The sequence below is a fragment of the Lathyrus oleraceus genome, chromosome 1, assembly GCF_024323335.1.
Source record: "Lathyrus oleraceus cultivar Zhongwan6 chromosome 1, CAAS_Psat_ZW6_1.0, whole genome shotgun sequence".
Classification (NCBI taxonomy): Eukaryota; Viridiplantae; Streptophyta; class Magnoliopsida; order Fabales; family Fabaceae; genus Lathyrus; species Lathyrus oleraceus.
In genome coordinates this window covers 173,280,216-173,286,220 of record NC_066579.1, presented here as the reverse complement: position 1 = coordinate 173,286,220, position 6,005 = coordinate 173,280,216, and the positions used below count along the sequence as shown (strand labels likewise).

At 37.4% G+C, this 6,005-nt stretch overlaps 1 non-coding gene across 1 annotated transcript; it reads right to left on the bottom strand.

The window, feature by feature from the left end:
• Positions 1–1,333: 1,333 nt before the first annotated feature.
• Positions 1,334–1,440, bottom strand: LOC127116632 (small nucleolar RNA R71). The gene has a single exon (XR_007801442.1). It is a non-coding gene; the product is annotated as a small nucleolar RNA R71 (small nucleolar RNA).
• Between the last annotated feature and the right edge of the window lie 4,565 nt (positions 1,441–6,005).

Here is a 6,005-nt window from a genome sequence, read left to right as displayed (position 1 = left end):
ACATTCTAAAACAAACTTTTCATCATGATTAACACTGTTGTGTTTGTTTGTGTTACTATGTCTGGCTAAATCTTTTAAAGGTTAGAATGTAAGGATCGCGGTTAAAGTAATGTTTCACATATTGAAATCTGTAGAAATACTTAAAAGGCTGTTTTGATTTTTAACTTGAGTTTTCTAAAACAAACTTGGTTAGTTTTAACTATTTGAGGAGTGCGAAAGAACCATGGCTTAATAACTAGGAATCTTTATCACTTTAAGGAAAAACTATTTTGTAAATTGTTTTCGGACGCGTTGATAGGTTTAAAATCAGGAAACTCCTTGGGTAAACTTTCCAAATCAAAATCACTTTTCAACTAAGTTTACGAGTCTCATTTCTTAAAAATAGGTTTACTACTTTAGCATTCTGTGCACCTTTTATAAGTGACAATAAAAGGCCTTAATTTAAGGGTAAACTCGGTTTTGAATACGCGAAAGCGACAATTCCTATTAAATGGATTCTTTTCTAGAGTAGAAAATATTGCCTCATAAGTAGTTCTATTTAGACAATCGAAACATAACTTAACTGACGTGAATTACATTCAACCTATCTTTACCTGCATTTATTATTTACCGTTATTTTGCAAACCCAATATCTCTTTTATAACGCCTTAGATAAACACCGTAATGATAGTAATTGATAGATTGACGATTGGTCTCTGTGGGATCGATATTCTTTTATATTACTTTGACGTTATTCGTGCACTTGCGAATCACATCGATCAAGTTTTTGGCATCGTTGTCGGGGACCAACTTCGTCAAATTTCGTACCTTGTTATTACACCGTATAGACTAAGGCATTATTATCCGGTAAATGCGAAGAACCCGTAGTACCAGAAATTTAGTAGATCCTTTAGCGGAACCCGAACGTTATACTCGTACACGCCTCTTACTCATCTGAATTAAGAAAGCTATGGTCGAGAATCGCGATAGGCGACCTCTTAAGGAATTTGCCCAACCCTCTGATGAGGAACCTAGTTCGAGTATAGTAAACCCCCTTATACCTGCTAACAATTTTGAACTAAAACCGTCTTTGTTGCAATTAGTGCAACAAAACCAATACACAGGTCTCGCTACTGAGAACCCGAATCAACATTTAAAAGTTTTCATCCAACTAGCCGACACCTTTAAATCTAACGGCGCTTCACCCAATGCGATCCGTTTAAGATTATTTCCTTTCTCCCTCAGGGATAGAGCATGTTCATGGCTAGATTCACTTCCAGCTAATTCAATAACTACCTTGGAAGACCTTAGGAGAGTATTCCTTGCTACGTATTTCCCCCCTAGTAAGATTGCTGTTCTTCGAAACCAAATAACTAGATTTGCTCAAAACCAAGGAGAATCGCTTTTCAAAGCTTGGGAGAGATATAAAGAGCTATTAAGAGTCTGCCTACACCATGGCCTAGAATAATGGTTGATCGTTCATACCTTCTACAATGGACTCCATTATAACACCAAGATGAGCATCGACGCTGCCGCAGGTGGCGCGCTGATGAACAAACCTTATCCCGAAGCTTGTGACCTAATTGAGGATATGGCCCAAAACCATTATCAATGGGGAACTGAACGAGCATCAATAGAGAAAAAGGAGACCTAAGGTGGAATACATGAGGTGAGCTCTCTAGACATGATGCAGGCAAAAATGGACGCTTTAGCCCTTAGGATCGAAGATATGTCTACAAACACCAACACCGTAGCAGTAGTCCACATAGAGTGCGAACTCTGTGGATCTAAAGGACACGAATCGGCGGAGTGTAACCTTTTGAACGAACTAAATACCGACCAAGTGAATTATGCCCAAGGTAACCCATTTTCAAACACTTAGAACCCTGGATGGAAGAATCATCCGAATTTCTCCTATAAAAACCAGAACCCTATCCAAAATCATGCACCTCAGAGACCACAAGGTTATCAAGCCCAAAAACCAAACCAACCTATGCAAGTTGTGCCCCAGAATTCTAACCTTGAGAAGATCGTGGATAGCTTTATATCGGGCCAGACTCACCAAAATAAAAAATTCCTAAACCAAAACATTCACGTAAACGAACTTATAACGCAATTAGGAACTAAGGTTGATCATATGATCACTTACAACAAGATGCTTGAAACCCAGATCTCGCAGGTAGCACAAACCAAGCCCCACAAACTACACCTGGAGGCCAATTTCCTGGACAACCTCAACCAAACCCTCGAGGGCAAGCTAACATTATCTCGTTACGAAGTGGGACCGCTTACGAAGGGCTCAGAACCCAGCTGATCGCGACTTTATGAGTCTATTGGGGTATTAACTGCAAATGCACAGTCTAATCGCGTAGTAATAAAAGATATCGAACCCACAGGGACTTACGAATCGATATACCGTTTTCTAAGGTTACTTCGTAAAGCTAAGGCAGATTATACTTTGTTGATTAGGGGGAAAAATAAAACTAAAATAAGATCTAGATTAAATATCAAATAAGCGGATATCGGTATGCAGTTCGTCGTAATTAGGGAATCAAATCTTCGTTGGTTTCATAGTTTTAAAATAAATCTTTTCAGTAGACACTATTGATTTAAAAGCCTTTTCTTAAACTCTCGCTCTGTTGAATAGACTATGACTTTATATTAACGTGCGCTGTCACTAATTAGTTAAGTCCAAAATCACTTTTTGAAAACAATAGAATCTATATAAACTCTTTTTAAGAAAATGCTAACCATTTAAACACCCTTGTCTCAAACTCTCGCTCTGTTGACTTAGATTATATAATTAAACTTAAATGCTTAACTCTCGTCCTCACATTTAACCTTTAAAAATACTTTTTGAAAATGATTAGAATTTAATTAACTCTAAAAATTGCTTTCGCCCTGATTTAAAATTAATGTCCAATTTACACTGTCCAGTTAAAAGCTCAAACCGTCGTTCTATTGATTTTAACTTCTTTATGTCTTTTACTCTCGTATAAAAACCTTGGTATTAACTCTGTAAATTGAGACCATAAAAAGAGTGATTATGTTTTTAAACAAAATTAAACCAACTTAGTTTTGATTCCTTCATTCCGCTTACTTTACATACCGATATCTAAGTTTATTTAGCCAGACATGCTAAACAAGCCTAAACAATAATTATGCTTACATACAGCCATATCAGACAGACAGTATAAATAGATAGCAGTGCAGAGCATATACAAATTTAAACAATAAAATTAAAGAACCTGTAAAATTAATAGAAGTCTTGATTATTCCTAACTTCGATGCTTGAACTCTCCACCACAAACCGGTTGGATTTGTTCTTACAATCTTCGATCGGGTAAGAAAATAAAAATGAAGGAATAAAATACTATGATCTAACGTAAGGTTAGATCCAGTAAAAATTACACAATAGTTTCCGGTGTAGAAAATATTGTGAGAAAATTAATTGAATGCTTTAAAATTGACTGGAAAAGGAAAGGAAATAAAAATTGCTAGGAAAGTAGAGTGCTGGAAAATAAGAAAAATAGTAAAAATAATGCGGTGCCGAAAACTGGAAAATTGAGCGAGAGCAGCAGGGTTCCATAATTGGTCCTATTTATATCAATCCATTTTGTAACCGTTTCTTCCATAGTCCATTCATTATGTTTCAACGAGTCTACTGGTCAAGCGAAGAAGCAGGATGAACGTGCTTCTGTTACGCGTCAAACCCAAAAATATAGGAATGGGGGTGTGACGTTCGTCACACCATGTGTTACGCTCGTAACACAAAGCAGGGGGGCGTGACGCTCGTCACACCTTGTGTGGCGGTCGTCACAACTTCATCGCTTCTAGTTGATAGTTGTGGGCTGGACTTTAGTGGAAATTGCTTCTTATCATCTTTTTGCACCTCCTTTTCTTTCTTTTTCACGTATGATTCAAATAATGTTGCTTGGAATAAATAGAAAGAAAATACCAAGTAATATCGAATAATATAAAATAAATTGAAACAAATAATAATATAATTTAATTAAACCGAGTCCAAAAGTGTGATATTATTTCATGTTATCAAACTCCCCCATACTTAGACTTTTGCTTGTCCTCAAGCAAGATACAGTATAGAAATCGTTTTAAAATATTAGCCAGATAAAATTTCTAAACACACATCAATTCGCGCTAGGTTGCAAGTAAATCTTATTTAGAAATAGCATGAGCTTAATCTTAACATCAACAACTACCGTCACAACCTCAGATAACCCCACCCTATGCAAACCAGTTCGAGTTACGCTATTATAGCTATCCTAGTTCTTTTACTCTTATTTCACCCGTTTTCATTCTAGCGAAATCACATTAAGCCCTTTATCTTTTCGCGCACATAGTGGAGTAACCGGTTAGTGATTCTGATCCCCTTTTTAGCTTGAAGTTCTGGTACATAAGTTGGATAACTTCGTCATTTAGTCAATTGCAGATTGCGGGGATCGGACCGTAGTCCGCCCTACCAAGTTCAGCACCAGAAACCGCTGAACCAACTCACAATGGATCGTTCATACAATGTTTTTTGTAGGATTCGCAACCTTTGGATTAAATGATCGGGCAAGGATCACCTAACTTAATTAGTGCATTTCCTGATTTTTTTCTAATATATTGTCTTGGGAATCATTCACTTATATTCATCGGCTCTCCACGTAGTTTGCTATTAGGATGGTGCCGACTTCTCGTATAAACTACTCGGGGTTACTATAAACCTAAAAGTTCAAGGGATTGGTATAATAGGGACTTTTCTGATCTAACATGTTGAGGTTTTTAGAGCGTTGGGGCGGTAATAATTTTTGTCTTAATTTTACTCAAGTTTGATAAAATAGGCAACCTTTATACTTTTTGAGTGTGTTGAATTTTTGTTATGGCTCAAGAAAATTGAGGGGAATAGATAATAAAAAAATTTCACACTAGGGACTTAACTTTAAAATAAATATTTATTATAAATATTTTTTTTGTTTTTTTTGTTTTTTTTTTGTTTTTTTTAAACAATAAAATTAAAGGGAAATAATAATGAAAAGGGAAATACATACTTGAAAAAGAAATGTTGAAAGAGGAGTAATCATAACTGAAACAAAGTTTTTCCCCCCCACACTTAAATGAAACATTGTCCCCAATGTTTTTAGAGAAAAGCGAAAAGAAAGGAAATAAATAGATAAATATGCTTAATTTTGCCGACGTCCTCTTGTTCTCGGCCCCGGTGATCGTTGACGAACCTCTAAGTCATCAAACTTGCTGAGCAAATCGGTGAACCGCTGGTCGGTTATTGCATTCCTCGCTTCCTGTTGTTGTTGCATCTGGCGCATCAGTTGCATCACTTCGGTATTCTGCGCATGCATGGCATCAATAGCATCCATGATGTCATCATTAGTTGCTGGCCTTCTTCTTCGACGACGTCGGGAGGATGGACCAGTTGCATTATTAGAAGGGTTAAGCGGGGTTGACTATTGTTCAAGACCTTGATCACCTTGCTCCATTTCCTCAAACTCGTCCGGGGGCGGGTTTGCGTGTGTAGGCTCGGTAGCTTCGGGAGCATTCAGATCGTAGAGGAATCGGTCGGGGTTGGTGACATCAGTGAGGGCTATGTTGGGCAAGACAACGCTTGGGACTTCTTGGTTATTCACCATAAGATAATACCTTCCGCCTACCCTGTTTTTGATTAGGCGGCTGGAACGTGTAAGACCCCAATTTTGTCCCTAAGATCCCTCATGGCATCATATCATGCCATATCATTACCTCAAGGATCTTTGTGCACCTTTGCTTCCCTCCTAGTGGGTGGGTTATCTTGTGAGTGTGGTTCTTGATCACCAAGCGTGTATTGCATTTGTATATCATTTCTTTTCATTTGTTTACTAACCAAAAGTACAAAAATATTGTCATCCAACCTTGTTTCTTGCAGATGAAGCAAACTAGGTCAAAACAGTCAAAACAGTCATTGAGCAATAGATGGTGGCCATTCTTGAAGAATTTGGGCACCATGATCACTCATCAAGAGTTCATATGAGTTG